This window comes from Heterocephalus glaber, unplaced genomic scaffold, assembly GCF_053883595.1.
Source record: "Heterocephalus glaber isolate CG9 unplaced genomic scaffold, H.glaber_assembly_v1.0 deba00001532, whole genome shotgun sequence".
Classification (NCBI taxonomy): Eukaryota; Metazoa; Chordata; class Mammalia; order Rodentia; family Bathyergidae; genus Heterocephalus; species Heterocephalus glaber.
The window spans coordinates 15,397,918-15,417,694 of record NW_028258330.1 but is presented as its reverse complement, the minus strand read 5'-3'; the positions used below and the strand labels follow the sequence as shown (position 1 = coordinate 15,417,694).

Sequence of the window (19,777 nt, the reverse complement as noted above, 5' to 3'; positions counted from 1 at the left end):
AGAAAACAAAAATTTAAAAGTAATCTACATTATTTTCTCCAACATTTTTCTTCATAATTATTTAATCCATACATGCTAAGCTGAGAAAAATGTGAAACTGAGAAAAACAATACTTTTAATACCACAAATCTTTGATAATTATGACTGAGTTTTGATGTATTTTTATAGAACTTTTTCTATTTATACAGGGATGTGTGTACTTTTGTGTATGCATCTATGTAGAACCTGTTTACAAACATTTATGTATAAGTTTCTGTGAGCATCTATACATTCTTTACATCTATTCACACAGAAACACAGTACATTCTCAGTTGTTGAGTTGACTGTTCTTTCCTCTACCTTAGATTACATGAACATAGCTACTGTTTTAACCTTGTAAGTTCCTGAACAATTAGAGTCTATGCATTCATTTCTTCCTAAGAAAAGTTCAAGAAATGCTAAAGGTATTTGGCCAAGAATTCTTCACTGAGCCAGTACATCAGTTCCCTAGATAATGTGAGAGTTAATGACTCCTAGCTTCCCTCTTCTCTAGAGTATCCTTGGAATACACTCATAGGTGTGCGCATGCACACTACACAGAGACACATTATGCATGGGAAGCTGCACAGGTATTTGACCTATCTGCCTCAAAGTGGAACTAACTCTGTGATACAATATAGGATCCAGCACCCCCCATAGATAGGATTGGGCTGAAAATTATGTTTAGCCAGGTAACACATTTGCTTAGCTTTTCCTCTGCTCCGTCATGCTTCCTTCACTTACTTTCTGCTAAAAGTTATTCCCCAATAAGTTATTTCCAAAACTATTTCAATCCCAGCATTGTTTTTAAGGAAACTAATTGAGCCAATGTTTTTCTATTTTGATGACAATGGAGAAAAACACATTGCAATTTCAGAAAAATTGCCTGTTAGAAATTTTCAGATTATACTTTTGTTGCATATAAAGATCAAAAGAAAATGTAAAGGTTACACATTTCATATTATCCTAAAATTAGAAGTAACTGGTCTGCCAGCTTTATTTAAATCTGTGCACAAGACATATTTTGACAAAAAGAGAACTACTCACTACAAATTCAGTTCAATGAAAGCAGCATAAATGAATGTATGAGAGATAGACAGATAAGGCAGAGAATTTACCTTCCAGAAATTTACATGCTGACAAAGATGACAGAAAATATGAGTAATAAAAATCAGAGACTATGAAGTTCAGAATAGGTACAGTTCTGTTCACCCCAAAGCCTTTAATTTGGTGAATATCTTTCTTGAAACTCAGATCAAAAGATTCTGCTAGATTGAAGTTTTGGTTCAGTGTGGTGCTAGGATACTGTTTTTGTTTTGTTTTGTTTTTTCTGGGGGTTTTTGGTTGTTGTTTTTTTTTTTTTTTTGGTACCAGGGATCGAACTCAGGACCTTGCACTTGCAAAGCAGGCGGTGGCACCACTGAGCTAAATCCCCGGCCCTGATTTACCACTTTTAACTTGACTCATAATGTTCTTTATTTTTCTGGTTTGTATTATGTTCATGATACTCTTGCCACCAGTACATTTATTTCTCTATTTTCCATTATTGTAGTAGAAAATAATGGTAAATAACAATAAAATGTTCAAATAATTACATAAAATAACTTTAAAGAAAGAAGATGCAAAGGGAAGAATGAATTGTAATTAGAGGATAAAAATTAGACAGCAAATTGAACTTCTGACTTCCATGATGATGCATCTGTTAAGTTGGTTACATAAGAAAATTCCAAGAATTCTAAAATAAAAAACATTCATTACTATTCTCAAGGTGTTCCAGGACAGCTGTCACTCATGGTCCTGGGTCATTCACACCCCTGTTACAGGTTAGGAACGTCCTTCTGATTCAGGCTGGACTCTCTGCCTTGGCTTTTGCAGGTCACCTTGGATGGTATCACAGTTATGCTTCATTGTGTCAATTTTCTTGGCTTCAGAGATCTCTAGGGGATTAGAAAAGTGATTTCTAAGTGTGTCTGGGTGGGTCATGGAGGTGCAACCTTGGGTCCTGTATCTGACCCCTCACCCTTTCCTCATTAGTGCTGTCCCCCTGTTCTGCTCCCTTCCCCCCAAGAATGAACTAGTTTTGCTCCCCCATGCACTTCCACCACGATATTCCTGCCTTGGAGCCAGCCAAACATGAACTAAATTCCCTGAAACAGAGGCCCAATCAAACCTCTCCTCCTTCAAGTGTGGATGCTGGGTATTGTGTCTCAGCCACAGGACAGTTGACTAATACAGATAGTACTACTGGAGTTCTTTCCACCAGGTATCTGATTTCTAGCAGCCTGTTCTAGGCTTGTTCACTGGACAATAAACAGGTTTCTGGAGGGAGAAGGGAAAGGAGGAGAAAGGATGGAGAGAAAAAGAAAAGATTTACTATATATATGCAATAACTTCTTATGATAAATGTAATCCCTATGTACTGCAAACATGTACTAATAAAAAAGAAAAAGAAAAAAGGAAAAATATCAGAATAACCCAAGATCTATGGAGCTCCAGGGTGGCATTGATTGATTCTCTCCATTCTATTGGCCAAGATACAATCACACAGCCAGGAAAGTAAGGAAATAGATCCATCTCTTGAAGAGAAATTCTACCATGTGCCATTGCAAAGGATATGAGAATAGAGAGGAGTAAAAAATGGGACCAATTTTACATTCACAAATAGTAACCTAACACAAATTGGAAAGATTTCAATTAATTAACAAACAGAAGGAAATAGAAGGTAAAGCATTTAATTCCATGCTTCTAGAGGAAAAAAATATGGATTTAAAACTTTGTGAGTTTGTAGGTGTTGACTTTGGGAAAGTTAACTGTTTCTATGCCTCAGTTTTTTAATCAATAAAATATATGGGAGAACAGCACCCACTTGGTGACATTGTTGAGAGAATTCTATTATGTAATCTATGTAAGGCCTTTACCAAAATGCATTGCACTTTATAGGTTCCCAGTAAGTGTTGGCTCTGTTATTCTTACAAATAGCACTAGAGAGGGGGTGTTTCAGGAGGTGAGGAGGATGCACTCACAAAGCAGAAGTCCAAGCCAGCTGAATTTAGGACTCTCACAATCTTGTGCTTGAACCACCAGTGGATAGCCATAAGGATTAGTGTCTGCATCACCAAAAACCCTTAAGATCAGGTATGACCACAGACCTAACTACATCCAGACTCCCACTTAGATAGTGATAGGTAGTAGAATGCGCCTGCTTGCAGGGAATGAGAAATCCAACATGGTTTCTATTCTCACTCTTAAGCCTTTAAAATAATAAAACAATTTATTTTTCTCCTAACAATTCCCTTCTTTCTCCAAATAACTGAACACCTATACATCCTTGGTTGTTGACAGTTTGCATTCTAGAAATGCTAGGTATTGATGGAGAGATCTGAGAGAGTTTATTGACGTGAAGAAGAAAGTACATTAGCCTCTGAGTTAGCCTCTGAGTAAAAATCAGGGGATTTTGGACCTCTGGCTAAACTACTTTCCTGATACTAATACAATTTTTGCTTAACAAAAAAATACAAGGATATTCAAGACCTCCAAGTAAAGTTCAAAATAGATATACACCAGTGAGAGAAAGTGAAGAAACCTGAAACTGTCTTATAAACCAGAAGAGACAAAGGTGAAAGGATTGCAAGCGCAAGGACCGGAGTTTGATCCCCAGTACCAAACAAAAACAAACAAAAACAAAAAAACAAAGGTGAAAGGACCTGAATGGGCATGATTGTATGTATGGTAAGCAAACTTTTCCTCATCTCTTCTGGGGCACAACAGTGTAAACAGGCTTAGCCTCAGATTTCAGAGGGTAGATATACAGAAGAATTACTTAATGAGGCGAGTTGTTTGACACTAAATAAATGGCTAAGTTTCTAAAATATTCTCCCAGGAGCTCTCAGGACAGGGATGGTTCTCAACTATTTGGGGTTGAGATATGGCCCCCTCTCTGCAGTGGAAAACTCAGATCCACTCACTGATGTGGGTTCTGCCAGGTCTCTGACTCAGTAAAACAAAAATTGGTCCATGGATATTGGAAAAACGCAATGATGTCTCCTGGATAGCTACCTCCTAGAAATCCATTTGGGGCCAAGATTGTGACAAGTGCCTAGCATTGTCCAAACGGAACACAAGCTCATGGTTACTGATTTTTTTCCAGTGCTACGTGTGAACACTAGACATGATGACAATTCATCTGGTAGAAATTTTCAAAGTATGATGTGTGATACATCAATACTCCTTGCAAATACATCACTATTTAAACACTTAGCTATGTAAAAGCTCAGGATATGAGTTTCTAATTCCTTTCTTTTAATTACTTGAAGGAATATACACATACATGTTTATACACAATATTACCATCAAAAGTATTTTGGCATCCACGAATCCATGCAATACTTCAACTGACTATAACTGATATCTCAGCATACCTTCAGCCCATCTGCTATTATTAGTATAATACAGAACTCTCCATATTTTTATCCTTTTTTATTTTATAGCTGTACTGTCCAGTGTTCTCTAGAGGATCAGAACCAGTAGAGTATATGAAATGATAAAAGAAGATTTATTATATTAGCTTATAGCATCATAGCCTAGATAGTCCCACAGAGGCCTTTTACATTCTGGAGAGCTGGAGGATTCAGTAAGTAGCTGATAAGTCCAAGAATCTGGAAGTCTCAGAATAAGAGGAACTAGTCTGGACTGGAACTTCATGGGAGAGTTGTTAGGTCTACAAACTGAAGAGCTAAAGTCGAAAGTCCACGAGTGATAGCAACAATAAAAAATGTACATGCTTAAGCAGAAAGGACCTTACAACTGTTGGCTTTTCAAAGTTTCGTACTGTACTAGACTGGCATATGTAGGTAAAGAGAACCAATAGGATCACTCTATCTATCCATCTGTAGATAAACAGGATCAGTAGGACTTATCTATCTATCCAATCTGTATAGATAGATGGACATATAACAAAAGAAAAAGAGAGAGAATTTTTTTAATTGGCTCACAAGATTAAGGAGGTTGCTAAATCTGAAGTCTGTAGAGCATCTGAGTGGGTTGGAAATTCAGACAGAATTTCTGCTCTAGTTTGGAGCCAGGATTCCTTTTTCCTAAGGAAACCATCTTGGCTCTTAAGGTCCTTTACTGTTAATCTGAGACCTATTTATGTTATGGAGGGTAGCCTGCTTTATTTAAATTTGTTAATACTCAGTGTTAATCACATCTACAAAATATCTATACAGCAATATCTAGAATAGTTTTCAGCCAAGCAATTAGTTACTATAGCCTAGCCAAGTTGACATATAAAATGGATTGGAGCTGGGTTGCTTAGCTAATATCTAGTGTGGATATTTAAGTCTATTTAAAGGGTAAAGGGAAGAATCCAGGATAAGTATTCAAGAAAGAAAGGGAAAAATAATTCAGATTAATAAGATAAATGGAAGTGATGGGATACAAAACCCAGGTGGAAAGATAGGACTTAATTGGAAGTGACATCATCTGATACTAAAAGAAAAGTAAAGGTTAGAAATTGGAGAAGGGCAATGATTATTTGAAATGGTCATCAAGCAGAGAAAGACAGTGAGAAGGCTATACATTTTAACAAGATAAAAATAAGTATGGAAAAGCTATGAAAATGGCAACCAATATGTGTAACTCAAAAGAGAACATACTATATCTGCCATGTGTGTTCTAATGTGATCACAAAGAAGCTAAATAAATTGAGTCAATGAAAAAGTACGACTAAAGAGAGCAATTAGGCTGCATTATTGGCAAGAATGTTATTATAATAATGAACTTGGAAATATGAACTGTAAATTAAGAGAGATAAAGAAAATAGATTAATTGGAAGAAAGGATGGAAAAGAGTCTATGAAGATAATAATAGCCATGTGTTATGCTTTGGGCTGAACAGAAAATCTGGACATAGTCAACATAGTGGTTAAGGGTGACTGAGAGACTGAGTGTTGGGTAGTTCCAGGTAGTGGCAAAGTCTAAGAAGGGACCGTGGGAATGTGTAGCTAAGGAGATTTGAAAGAAAGGAGATAAGAAAAGATATGTGTGTTGTGAAGCTTGCTATTCTTGAGAATAGCAAGAATTGGGATGTAGAGAAAATCTAAGGACCAGTTGTAAAGTCTGAGATAAATGAAAGGAGGGGCCCAGAGTTGTGAAGATGAGAAAACCAGAGGGAGAAAGTGCTCTGTCAGAAGAACATGAGCTCAAAGGACCACAACCTTCACACAGCAGGGCAGACCATGATGAAGGAGAAGACCATGAGAAGCAGCATGAACACCAGTGTCAGCTCCCAGCTTTGAGATGCCCAGAGCCTGAGGAAAAAACAAGGGGTTAGGAAAGTTACAGGAAAAGAAATGCTTGCTGAGGATTTCCAGGTTACATGATGGAATGCCCTTCCCTAACAGCATTCTTCCCAAAGGTCTTAAGAGGTCTTTTCCTGCAACCTTATTCCTATCTACCTGACTTAGTCCTTAGTCACCCTCTCTCACTCTGGCACATATCCCACAGTCATACATCAACCTCTCTGGGTTTCTTCCTCACTGTTTTGCCTAATTCTATTTGGTGTCTTCCTATCAATTCTCTGAGGACACTGTCTTCTTCTATGGCCAGAACACAGAAATTAGATGTCCCCCAGGCCTCACGTCATATCCTCAACACAATAACTTCGATAGAATTTGACTGCCTAACACTGGGAAAAGGAATAATTACTCAGTCTAAATGAAAGGCAAAGAGCAATTTGGGTCCACTTTGACTTATATAGCTAATAACATGTCTCCTTCAAAGATCTGTTTTACCAAAACCCTGAGTTCTTCTGCACAGCTTGTAAGCAAATGTTAGCGTGCAGATTAAATTTACATCTTACTCACGAAGAAATAGAAAAGATTGTGAGCCTGAGGGGGAGGCATAACAAGGGTTTATTTTGTAGCAATGGAATCATCGCTGCCTGGTTAGAGATGAATTTGACTGATGGATTTCCCATGACAGTCTCCCAGAACTTAATCTTAACCAAATATTAATGTGCTGAATTTATTACAGTTGAGTTCCAAAATTTAAAATGAGCATCTGTAGCACATGTGTGTGGTATGTAGAACAGTAATACATTGTGGACCAGCCCAATAGACAGCAAGAGGTATCGTGGCAGGAACTAAAAGGGTGAACTCACTCAGGTGAAAAGACAGCTAAATCAGTCTGGTGACACTGTGTGGGTCTTCTCTGCAGGTTATCTGTTTTCTGGCACGATGCACAATATCAATAAAGTATTTATTAGTAATTCCTTCACCGCATCTCTATAACAGACAATAGTCTAAATCTGTAAGTGTAATTTACTGATACAGAGAAATCTGTTGAACTAAAACAAATTTTAGAGGAAAAACATTGCAAGCATCAGAGAAAAGAAAAAAAAAGATTTCCTTGTGTTGGGAGAGCCAGACTGCCATGAAGTTCAACAGCACAAAGATTGTTCCACTGGAATTTTACGTAGAGGTTAGGATCAAATAGAGGGGTGTGTATACACATCTTTGACAGTATATGTATAGCATTTGCATTAGGAAATAAGATGCACCTGAAATTAACATTTCCTACAAATCTAAAGAAATCAAGATGTATTTTACAAGGGTGAACATATAAAAGCTAGATGAAAAGCCTATTTTTGTGAATTTTATAGAGGACATCTTTATAGAACAAAAGGATGGAATTTGACAAGGAGTGGGCACCACAAAATGAGAATATATTTGCTTTATTTCACATGAGTTTGCTCCCATTGAATTGCTTTGATCCAGAGAAAAGAAGTTAAAATTAGTTCTTGGAATGTCAGGTCATAACTGTCAAAGCAAAGATCCAGTTATTGTTCCCATGCTTTGGTTTGTGTTTAATGGACTGAGTGTAGCTAGTTGAGTTAACCTACAGCTGGACAAGATACTGCATCAGGGTTCTAAGGAACTGGTGATTTAATGATGTTTTCATAACAATGAGCCATACAATGTAGAAATATTTTCCTGTTGGTCACCTGAACCTCCTTGGAAATTCTCGAAGACACTATACGAAAAGAAAATTAGTGAAGTTGGAGTCAAAAATAATACCTTATCCTTGCTAAACAGCTTCAATAATCTCAAGTTTAGTGATATAGGAACTCTGATAATATTCTGGAGAAACACAGAGATACAGAGAAAAGAGACATTCATTCAATTTCTCCAGGGCAAAAGAAAGTTGAATTTACCCACTATTTACATTATTCAGCAACTTTCAATTATATATAATAAATCAACTCAAAACAAGCATGGAATATGAATAGGCCGCTAGAAATATAAATGGTCAATAAATCAATAAAAATTTTAACCCATTCAAAAGAAATTAAAATTAAAACAATGATCAATGAGATCTTTTGCTTCTAAAACGGCAGGCCATTGATAAAAGCCAGAAGAATGGTCACTTTCATGTTTTGTGGTATGAAGCCTTACCAGAGATCAGTTTGGTTAGAAAATAACAAAACATGACTCAGCATCTATCCATCACTAAAGAAATAATTATTGAGTGTCTATTATGTACTGAGAGCTTTGTAAAATACCTGCATCTCATCTGCAAGGTATACAGTACTTTTGAATTTACAAAATGCAAGCATACTAATAAAGTAAGTGACTTAAACTTGCAATTATATCAAGTTCTATAATAGGAGAAAACTGAGAAATCACAGATTTCTAGCAAAATTTCTGTGTTCGTTACTTTTCTCTCATTGCTGAGACAATACCCAACACCCAAAGGTAAAGAGGGAAGGGTTTATTTAGCTCACAGTTCATAGAGGTTTCAGTCCATAATCATCTGGCTCCAAGGTAGAGTGGCACATGGGAGAGGGGCATTGCAAAGGAGCATCGCAGAGGATAAACAGTTCATGGCACCCCAAGGTATCAAAACCAATGAGAGAACCTAACAGCATCTTTCTGCCCCTTTTATCTTACTCAGACTACTTAGGGAGGGTAGCACTCACACCCTTAATCCCACTACCCTTGGGCCTAGCCTCACCATGAATCAATCACACACTCTAGATTCAGACACCTCCAAAATAGCCTATGAGGCTTTGGGGTAACATCTAGACACAAACTGTAACAATTTCCTAGGTTGCACTGAGCCATAAAGAAGTGAATAAATAGAATGAAAGAGGCAGCCAAAAGTAATGGCAGGTACAAAAAAGGCAAGGAAGAAAAAGGTGTTCAGAATGTAAAAGACAGTGTAACAATCAATGTAGGCTGTGCTATGCTTCAGTAACAAATAAATAACAAGTTAATGGTTTCAAAAATTATTTCTCCTTATTTCATAGCCATTTTGAGCTGATTTTGCTTTAGACGGTTTTGCTTTGTTCTTCTCACTCTGGAATACAGTCTGATAAAGGCCAAAAGTGGTCTGATGACCTCAAAAATGGCGGGGGGACAAGGAGCTGCATTCCTACAAAGCATCCAGATGGAAGAAAGCTGAAGCACTTGATGAACAGACTGGACATCTGTCCAATGTGGCTAATGCTGAGAGACTGAGGGAAATGGGCTGGACTCTGAAAGTCTGTCTATATCCTATTGCCAATGAGGAATTGTGTAGTCATTTAAAGCTTCATCTACAAGCTTATTTACCAAAGAAGCACTTATTATTTTTTAAATGGTAGAAAATATTTAAATATTCAATAGAAGTTTCTAGCTTTAAAAGTAGTCACCGAATCTTTAAAATGAAATAACATAATCAACAAAAATGATATGATAAAAGTCACATGAAACATAAAGTGAAAAAGTATGTACATGATGCACAAAATGAGAGCTACTTAATTTTTAAAGTATAATATACAGTTAGTGATAAAATCTCTTAGAAATAGATATGGTTATATTTTATCCATTTTTAATCTAGGATCATGTTTTGCTTATTTTTTTACTTTTTTTTGTTCCAGTTGTTACTGTCTGTGAGCTTTATTCATGAACTAATTTTCCAAATAACTACATATATTTAAATATATAGCAGATAAATTTATATATTTGTATGAGAATTTATAAATCCATATATGCCTTATGAACAAAGTATTTTTTATCGGATTAGGACTTTTCCACCATTCAAAAATTGATATCTTTCTTTTTTTGTTTCCTTAGTAAACACGACTAAGCTTCCAGCAATTCTTTCTAAAATACATAAAAATTATTGACATTTTATTTTTGCTGTTATTGTTTGTTGTTCTTTCAGTTCACTTAAATATTCTGAAAATTGTGTTTATACTACTGCTAGTTCAGGCAATAACTCTCATGAGAAAATGTTTAACATTTGTTGTCAGCTTTTTAATTATTTCTTGCTATGAGCACCCCCACCACTCAGCTTCTGGATCCACAACCTGCTCCCTGAGGACAGTGAAGGAACAAGCTGTCACCTTCCAAAGTAACCAAATATTCTTCAGATAAAATTTGTAGGGCCCAGTCAAGTATCCCAAATTTATCAAGCTATAATGACCTTTGAGAATCTGTTCTGCACCCTTCTTCGTGACATCTCTTTGGCTATGGTGATGGAATGATCATAACCATCAGTAATAAATAAAAATAATGTAATAAATGAGTCATTGATGCCACAGTAAGAGCATACAGATCCCTGAAAAATATGCTGCCTTATTTCACTTTCTTACTTCATCACTGGTCATTTTACAGCAGAAAACTCTGGTTTTTTCAAGAAAACATTTGATGCAAAAACTCAAACCATATTTCAGCTCTGTTTCGGCTTCCAAAAAATAAATAATCTGACTGGATTTTGCAGACATTGGTCAAATGTTGGCCTGAACTCTGAGCTTATATCTGGATACGGTGATCCATCTGACACAATTGGGTTATTGCAAACTGGGCCATACACAAAAAGCCTGAGAAAGTTTAAAATCAACCCAGGGTAGAAACCTTCCACAAAGAAGAGTGTTGGTGAAGGAATAGACTTCTATCTCTTGCAGGGATTGTTTTGTAGTCTGTTGCAAATGAGTTTGTTGTTTAAAGGCACAAAAAGGCTACAGAATGAGACAGAAAGATTTCACTACAAAACCCGAAAACCAGTCCTTTGTGTGTCTAAATTATCATGTTTGAATTCTCATCTATGGGGCTGCTATAGTGTCCCTTTTCACTCTTATGACATTACAGTAGTACTTATGTACCAACAGAAAGTTGTGATTTAATGTCAAGCTAATCAGTTTCATGGATGTCTCCTATTGTAGTGTAGTGAATGAAAGTATGACTTGAATTAAAATTAAGGCCAAAATATGAAAGCAAGAAAACTGCTTACTAGACAGATAGCAGGGTACATTTTTAAAAGCAGTCTTTGAAAGTACTGTCTGGGTTCCCTTTTGTATATATGAATGGCTCTTAAATTAGCCCTGCAGCAGTAAAGTAGTATCCTAGAATTCTGTCTAATATTCTGCAACTATTTCCTCAAAATCTTTGATCAATGTGAAAGGAGATAATAAAACTTTCAATCAGTGGATAAAATAAATGGTGGAAAAGTCAAGGTTTCAATTACCATTTCTATTTTTTAATCAGTAAAAGAAGAGAGAAACATAAAGAAAAGATTGAAGTTGGATTTATTCCTCCATATATTTGATTTCTTAAAGATTATGCTCTGAAAACATAGATGTGCTTCTTCAACTGAGAAAAAAATTATGAGAAGCAAAGCTCTTTCACTAAAATTTCAGAAGGGTAATTTACAGTAGCTAGACCTGAGCAACACGATGAAGGTGAGTAGGCCCATCAGGACTTTCTGGGGACAACAATACAAATCCAGGTTGGGTAATGGGTTATTATGAATAGATTTTTAAAGCTCTAAAACCTACTTATAGTTGCAGACATTGAGTTCAAATATGTCTAGGGTCAAATATAGGACACATGGAGCAACAAATTCAAGTAGCCAAGAAAAAGCAATAATCCAGAGATTGATGCCTTTAGAAACTGGCGAGACAATGAATAGTGGGAATGGGCATAAATACAGTGTCTTCAGTAGTTATTGGAACTGAGACTAGATTAAGGGTTAGGTCTCTGTCTGGATAAGCATAACTCTATATTCCATAAGGCACAACACTCTGGCCGGGGACTTAGCTCAGTGGTTTCGCCGCCTGCTGCGCAAGCACAAGGACCTAAATTCAATCCCCGGTACAAAAAAAAAAAAAAGGCACAACACTCCAAGTTTATCCGTCACAAAATGCAATTTATAAATTCAATTTTTAAATTTTTCAATGTATATTTTTATGCAGCAAGACAATGTAGAAATCCCAAATTGCCTGCACTTGTCAATTGCTTGCCTGTTTCATTACAACCTCCCTATTGGTCTAAGTGAGCTGAACTCTCCTGATTTATCAAATTTCTTTAGATCTATTCATTCATTTTCATAATTTCTGATAAATTACTTGAGAGAATTCAGAATTTGAGTTGTGTATTTTTCATAATATCCAGCATGTATGTACTCATGTAAATCAAGCTAAAAATCCTTTATGTTTAATGAAACATATGTTTAATTTAATGAAACATGTTTAATTTAATGAAACATATGTTTAATTTAATGAAAAATTTCATGAAAGCCCAGATATAATCCCCAGGTGATTTAGAAGAAGATATTAAACGTCCCTGTTTCCATTAAAAGTCTTATTATCAGCCAATAACTTGAGTAATATCAGATATTTTAAGTTGGAAATAAATTAAGAGGTTATTTCTTATTTTTTTCAATGTCTAGAAATTTTGGACTTTCCTTTGACCAAACATGGGGTCTATGCCTACCCTCCAGGCATCTATATGGGCTTCTGACTCAATTGCAACTGCAGTGATATAGAAAAAGAAACTAATAAGGCCTATGAGAATCTCATTATAAGGAATAATACAGCTTCTACCTGTCCACTGAGAAACTTCTATCTCCCTGACCTGTCACATAAGCCCAACTACTTGAGGCAACCACACTGTGAGGAAGTTGAGGACACATAGAGAGGCCATAGGTACATGCCCTGGCTGGCAGCCCCACCTAAGCTCTCAGCCAACTGCCAGCAAAACCCACCTGGTAGGGGAATGAGCCACCTTGGAATCTCAGCCCGTTGAAGCTTTCCTAGGGTTGTGGCTCATTTAGTATATAACTATTCACTTGATACACCTCAAGTAATTTTCCAGGCAGAACCTTGAGTTCCTGACTCCTAAAAAGAAAAAAATGAAAAACATCAAACTGTTGTTTTAACCCTATTAACTTTGGAGTACTTCATCATAAAGGATATATAACTGATATAATATCTAACCCAAGTTTCCCTTCTGAGATAAATCTTTTGGATTAAGTGATTCTAGGAAAAGTAATCCCCTCTCCCATGTTAGCCACATTTTGACTAACACTTTTGTTCTTAGTTTTATAGTAAAAAATTCACTCTCGGACCAGGGATTCAGCTCAGTGGCACCGCACCTGCCTCGCAAGCACAAGGTCATGAGTTCGATCCTTGGTACCAAAAAACAAAAACAAAAACAAAATTCACTCTCCAACTTCAAACCAATATTCTAGACTAACTTTCTCTGGCTTCTTAAGCAAAGACAAAGGCACTCTGTAAATATCTCCTTTGTCTTTTTCCTAAAGGGAAACAATATTCTAAACTTTCAGCCTGGACTGAAAAGATGATATTCATAATTCTCTGTGCCTTCATCCAGTTAGTGAAGTCTTAAAATATAATGAAAGAATTTGACACTTTATTCCGTAAGTCATCTCACCAAAAGAGAATTTGGTAAAGTTGTCTTTGCATTGCTTCCATAGTTCCATAGTTCAATATTTCACTAATCCAGGCTATTTTCCCAGCAGCCACATCATACCATTGGCTTATTTTATGGTTGTCATCAAATGGAAATCCTATAACTTTGCCATCTGTACTGTGGCCAACCCAGCTCATTCTCATGTGGCTGACTTTCTGAACCTAAACAGAACTTGTAATGTGTTTCTGCTTAATCTCATTCCATTGGTTTTGGCCCCGTATGTTTCTGGTAGCTGGCATCATCTTTATTTGTGGTTCTGTCATTTATAATTTTAGCATCATATCCTCACTTTTAAAATTCTATCAAAATTATTAGTAGGATATTGACAAAGAGAAGTAAGAATATAGGCTAGTCAAATTCCATTGGAAAACTGAACAACTATTTACCAACACATAGCAGGCAAATGCTTAAAGCATTGAATATCAATGACTTTGTCATCCAGTCCACTAACCTATGAAGTTTTTGAATAAAAATATTGTCAGATTCATCATTGTAGTTAAAATAATTGAAATGCATTTACCCATGGAATTTCTGTTTTCTATAAATTATTATAAAATGAGAAGTCATGTGAATTTAACTGGATTGTTTTCAGTGAATACATGGTAGCTGCTAGAGATGATCTTTATTACCTTTTAAAGGTTTATAAATTATATGCATGAAAATCCATTCCAGGGCCCGGGATTTAGTTCAGTGGTGCTGCCGGCTGCCTCGCAAATACAAGGTCCCAAGTTCAATCCCTGGTACTAAAAAAAAAAAAAAGAAAAAGAAAATCCATTGCAGCGTATTGTGTTAAACTACAAAAGAAATCATGATAATCTCTATGTATTGCTGTGGGTTGAGCCTGAACATGGTCCTTCGACTCCTCCCTACTCCCTTTCTCCTCCATAGACTAGCTAGTCAAATACACATCGTCTGTTCAATTGTAGACCCTGGATGGCACAGCCCCAGCGACAGTTACATTATGCATCTTTCTTCCTTGTTCCCTTTCTGCGCATGGCCCGATCACAAGACATGAATCACACTATGTTCAGCATGCTGCATTCAGCCTAGGCCACGTAGCACTAGTTACCCCCGCCTTCTCTTCCTGTTTGTCTTACGCTATAAATAAAGAGCATGCTGGATGCCAGGCAGCCATTAGCTCCCAACAGGCTATGGCTCCACTTGGTTCCAGCTTTCAAGCATAATCTTGGTGTTCTTCATGTTTCTCATTTTTCTTCATCTCCCACCACTTTCCCCAGCTTTGGACCCTATGCTGGGCAGGTTGTGGCAATGTATGTCTTTATCACTATTATTGCAAACCAGTACATAGTTTTCATGGTTTACACTTCTATTGGAAATCTTGATCTCCAATGCTTTTCAAATGTTGAAGCGTAACTGTCTTTTTCTAGTTCATAATAAATATGCACTTAATTGACAAAAAACATATGAATTATTCCATTACCATAGTTTATAATCTTCATACAACATATTTGTCTATGTTCACTTTATTGAAACTATTCTGTCTACCTAAATTATGCATGCAAACCTTGTCTACCTTTCTCAGTCTTATATCCACAATACCTAAAACAGAGCTCAAGGAATAATATATCTATTTCATAGAAATATGTTTAATGCAAATAATATTTTTAATTTTATTTTAATTGACAAAATAAAGATACTTATCTATGGAGCACAATGTTATAATCTAATACATCCATATAATGTGTAATGATCAAACTAAAAATAATTAGCACTTTTATCTCCTTGAATATTGTCATTTCTATGTGTTGGGAACCTTCAAACCTTTCTCTTCTTGTTATTTTGAGATGTAGAGTCAATTATTGTGTTACATAGAGTTCCACTATTTTAACAGAAGTACATTCCCTAAGCTGTGCTTTGGTATCTATTATCCACCTTCGCTCTATGTCCCCTTCCCCACCACCCTCCTAACATCTCATGATCTATGTTTTACTCTTTACTTCTATGTGAACTACAGTGAGTGAGAACATGTGGTATTTTTCTTTCTATGTTAGGCTTATTTGTTCTCTAGTTCCATCCATTTTGCCACAAATGACAGTATTCTATATTTATCATTGCTGATTAATATTCCATTATGTATGTGTACCACATTTTTTGGTCCTTTCATCTGTTGATGAATATCCTGGTTGACCCCCTACATTGGCTATAACAAATAGTGCTGCATTAAACATGGACATAAAGATGTCTCTTTGACATAATGGTTTTGATTCCTTGAAACAAAACCATTAGTAAAATTCTGACTGAGGTGAGATGTATCTCATTGTGGTTTTGATTTGAAACTCTCCGACCATTGGTGATGTTTAGCATTCTTTCATAAGCTTATTGGCCATCCCGTGTCTTCTGAGAAATGTCTATTTAGCTCATTTGCTTGTTTTTAAGTAAAATTATCTGATTTGTTTGAATGAAGTATAAAATTTGACCAATCTACAACTTAGTTTGTAAACTTACTCAATTACAATTACTCAGTATTTCTTTACAGTATTCAGTCTGCACGTTCCAGTTAGAATAACACTTCCTTAATGAAGACCATAGATTCATTTTTCTCTTTGTCACATATTAAAATATTTTCAAGAAACACTAAATTTATTGTTACTTCTACTGCAAATGTCCTTTCAAAGATAGATGTTTTAATTTAGGTTTCCCAGTGGGCAAATTCAAGCCACTTAGGAGATGACTCCAGTAGGAAACACTAGGAGGAAGCTAGGAGAGAAAGATGGGAAAAGGAAGAGCAGTTTCACTCTTCTAACCACTACATTGCAGAAAGCCTCCTTTAATCTGCAGAATCACAATGGTCTTCAGGTACATCTCAAAAGGTGAGGGAGGTAACATATTTCAGTAACTTCACATTTCAAACATTTTCTCCACCTTTTTAAGCAGAGTTATGTTCTCTTCTCCAGGGAAATTGGTTCTTCTCAGCACGTTGATATAGATTTAAATGGAACCTCTCTGTATCTCTGATTTTGTTTGAGAGAGAGATTTTATTGAAATTATTTACTTTAGTCTCTTTTTCAGAGTACTACAGTTTTCTATGTAAAGGTCTTTTACTTCATTAGATTGATTTCTAAGCATTTCACTTTTTTGAGGCTACTCTGAAAGGTGTGGTTTCCCTAATTTCTCTCTCAGTGAGCTTATTATTTGTGTACAGATATTCTATTGATTTTTTAGCACTGACTTTGTATCCAGCTACATGACTGAATTTGGTTATTAAAGCTAAAAGTCTTGGTAGAGTAAGTAGAGTATCACGTTATGGAATTATTTTGAAAAGTGGTGATAGTAGACATCCTTGTCTTGTTCCTGATTTTAGAGGGAAAGCTTTCATTTTTTGACTAGTATTATGTTGGGTGTTGGTTTGTCATAGATGTCTTCTATCAGATTGAGATAAAGACTATTCTAGTTTTCTGTAGGGTTTTATCATGAATGGTGTTGGACTTTGTCAAATGCTCTTTCGGTGTCTACTAAGATGTTTATGTCATTTTTGTCCTTGGTTCTGTTAATATAGTGTATTCCATTTATTGATTTGCATATCTCTAACCATCCCTGCATCCCTGGGATGAACCTGACACAGCCATGGGGTATAATCTTCCTGATGATTTTCTACATCCTGTTTGCTAGAATCTTATTGGAGATTTTTTCATCTATTTTCATCAGATTGCCCTGTAGTTTTCTTTTTTGGTTGGATCTTTCATTTTTGTATCAGGGGAATACTTGCTTCCAGGAATGAGTTTGGAAGTATTGCTTCCCTTTCAATTTCACTAAAGAATTTGAGGAGTAGTGACATTAGAACTTCTCCAAATTTCTTGTAGAATTCAGCAGTGAATCCTTCAGGACCTGGGCTTCTATTTGTTGGTAGGGTTTTTTGGTTTTTTTTTTTAAGATTATTGGTACAGCAGCCCAACCCCCATCCGACACTCTCTAAACTGGACCAGCTAGGGGAGAGGAGCAGCTGTCCCGGGCCCACGCCATGGTGAGGTCGGCTTGGCCTCGCAGGCGCCTTTTAAGTCCCAATCCCTACCCCCACCCCACCCTCACCCCCCCCCACCCCCACCCCCCCTGCGCCTCTGGCCTTCTCAATTTTCTGCTACCTGGTCCCACACTACAGAGGCACAGGAGATTATAAAGACCCTTGTCCTGAGCGCCACAAGATAGAGCAGAAGTTAGTAACAGAAAGAGGGCTTCTCAGGCTCTTCGATGAAAACTAAAGCTCAGTGGAAAAGTAAAGAGAATCTTTACAATAAAGGCATGTGCCATCAGACCACAGTACTTGGTCTGCTGCGGGCTTGCTGAGACTCATTGACTCGTATATGCACATGGATTCCTATGTTGCCTACTGTGAGAGGAGAGACATATCCTGAAGCAGGCCCATAATTTCTAGTGCTATTTGCAAAAAAGAAAAAAAAAATTTTTTCTCCTATTTTCAATTCTTAATTTTTACTTTCTCTCTAGTCTTCAAAGTTTTACTTTTCTTTCTTTTCTTCCTTTTATCTTTTTTCCCCTCTCTCTCACACTCATTCTCTTGCTGTCCCACATTACTCCTCATCTCCCTATTTGTTCCTTTCTGCACTGAATTTGGATTTCTCCCTTATTGTTTTGTTCTTCTCTTTTTCCTTCCCTTGATTTTCATTAGGTTTAAAGGAAAGTAAATTTGGTATCCAGCCTCCCCGTGGCTGTTAGGTGATTCTGTTCACATCTTTGTTGTTTCATTCTGCCATTTTCTCTTGCCTTTAACAACTTCTTAGAGTTTGTGTGATCTTTCTGTGTCTTCGGGCCTCACCACTAATCTTACCTGTTCTTTCTACCTGTCCCTCCCTCCCCAACTCCTTTTAACTCCCCACCTGAAGGGGAAAGATGCTATAGTGAAGAGCTTATTCATTATAAACTTATGTTAGGTTGGTCCTCAATTTTAATTTAACTCACATAGTTAAAATTGATAGATTAATAACTACCACAAATTGTCATTTTCTAAGCTGTGCTTGATGCCATGGTATTGCTGACTATGTCTTTTGGACTAACATGTTGTGATTGATCTAATTAGTTTTCCTTACTGGTATAAGGAAAATAAAATAGCCTCAAAGCCATTTTCCTACCTGGTATAAGGAAAATAAAATAGCCAAACACAAGCTATATCTAGAAGACACCCCTGAAAAGCAGTCATTCCACGAGGGTTCTAAACACAAGCAATACAGATACCTACATTAAGCAATTTTGAAATATCAACCCAGGAATTAAACCAAGGACAGTACCAAAATCAAAAATGAGAAGACACTTAAGCAAGGCACAAACACAGGCTTCCACTCAACAAAAAGGAAATTCTGGGGGAAATGAAGAGGAAAAGTCTAACAAGCAACCACTTGGACACCCTGAACTGACAGCACAGGAAGTAACAAAGCAGATACATGAGGTTCTAGAGAAATTCAAAGCAGAAATAATCTCTCAAATAAATACAGACATGGTGAGCAGAATGAAAGACATGATTAGAAGCTCTAGAGCAGAAACAGATAAGAAAACAGATGAGATCAGAAACATGCTGGAAGCCATGAATGCCCAGCATAAGAAAGAAATGGAAACCATGATGGCCCAACATAAGAAAGAAATGGAATCCATGAAACCAATTCAAACAGATATTCAGGAGATTAAAAACTCCATTGAAAGCATGCAGAGCAGACTGAGACAATCTGAAGACAGAATATCAGATATAGAAGACAGGATCACAGTTAAGGACCATGAAAACAGAGATTTCTTAAAGATAGCAAGGGACCATGAGAAATCAATTCAACAGCTGCTAGATGATGCAAAGAATAACATAAGACTGATAGGAGTCCATGAAAAAACAGGAGAAAGTACAATTGACATAAAAAACTGTTCACAGAAGTAAGAGTAGAAAACTTCCCAGACAGAGGTTGAGAATTGGACACAAAGATAAGTGAGGCATACAGAACTACACCCAGCCATGATGAAAAAAATCTACACCTAGGCATATAATAGTCAAGA

The 19,777-nt window shown here is 36.5% G+C and overlaps 1 protein-coding gene across 2 annotated transcripts in view; it reads right to left on the bottom strand.

Moving 5' to 3' along the window:
• Nucleotides 1-544: 544 nt before the first annotated feature.
• Nucleotides 545-19,777, bottom strand: part of Hao1 (hydroxyacid oxidase 1) — a 142,214-nt gene continuing 122,981 nt past the window's right edge. For both annotated transcript variants that reach the window (XR_015441970.1, XR_015441968.1), the window contains 3 exons: nt 14,401-14,514; nt 13,044-13,176; nt 545-1,955 (listed from right to left, as the gene is read on the bottom strand). The gene's annotated coding sequence lies outside the window, so the exon portion shown is untranslated. The remainder of the gene's footprint in view (nt 1,956-13,043; nt 13,177-14,400; nt 14,515-19,777) is intronic.